The following is a 1,038-nucleotide window of genomic DNA, read 5'->3' on the forward strand; positions in this document are numbered from 1 at the left end:
TTTATGATCTATTATTCTGTATTCTGTATTATATTATTGTATATTACATAATGTAGTATATGATATATAAATATATGAAATTATATGTAGGATTAATTTATTAAAAATCCCACGTGTTGCCGTGATAGGGAATGAAAAAACAAAAGATACACTTACTAAGTAACAATAACAAAAATGTGAAGAACACTTTATTTCAATATAACTTGCTGACTCGCTAAGGGTTACTTACCAACTCTCTCTCAAAATGTCTCTCATCGAATGTCGCTTTTAATGCACACGCTTTTCTCACGGTCCAGTCGCTCGGTTCCATGACACTCTTCCTCGCATTCTATCAGCCACTCAAGATTTTCCAAACGCAGTCATACTATTTACCAAACATCGCGGCGCCGATCCGACGCAGTATGACCTATCGCCCGCACGCACGCACAAGAAACCATTCATCCCACACTCAGTCACTCATCTGGAAAAACCCTACATATATACATATGCCACATGATTGCCTATTATTATAGTATATTATTATATTACATTCCATATTTTCTTGTGAAAAGTCGATATAAACATATCTTTAAATTTGGCCACCCAAATCGAGCAAATACTCTACTGTGCAACGTGAATCGCAATTTTGTAATCATATGACACAGGCCTAACGAATGGCGGGCAGATGATAAGTCGTTGACGAATTTGGACATCTTTTCGCTAAGAGTGAAAGGAAACTTAAATATAATGTTACAGAAACATGTTTAAAGATGATCACGGAGATTCTTCCAATTTTTATCTCAACAAACGGGTACATAAGGGCTTCATAAAATTCAATGTTCAAAAGTATATGATTTCATGAATTTATATTAAAACATTTAATTTTAAATATTGGAAAAATCAACTTTTACGCGTATCTCTCATAATATCACACTTGCCTGCAAAATTAAATATTTTTTAAAGTTTGGACCTCCGAAAAAAATCACATCACGAGGTCGAGAAAATTAGTTGCTTAAAAGAGGAACGGGTGAGTTGAGTTTGTACGGGCATTGTCAAACA

This window comes from Nomia melanderi, chromosome 1, assembly GCF_051020985.1.
Source record: "Nomia melanderi isolate GNS246 chromosome 1, iyNomMela1, whole genome shotgun sequence".
Lineage (NCBI taxonomy): Eukaryota > Metazoa > Arthropoda > Insecta > Hymenoptera > Halictidae > Nomia > Nomia melanderi.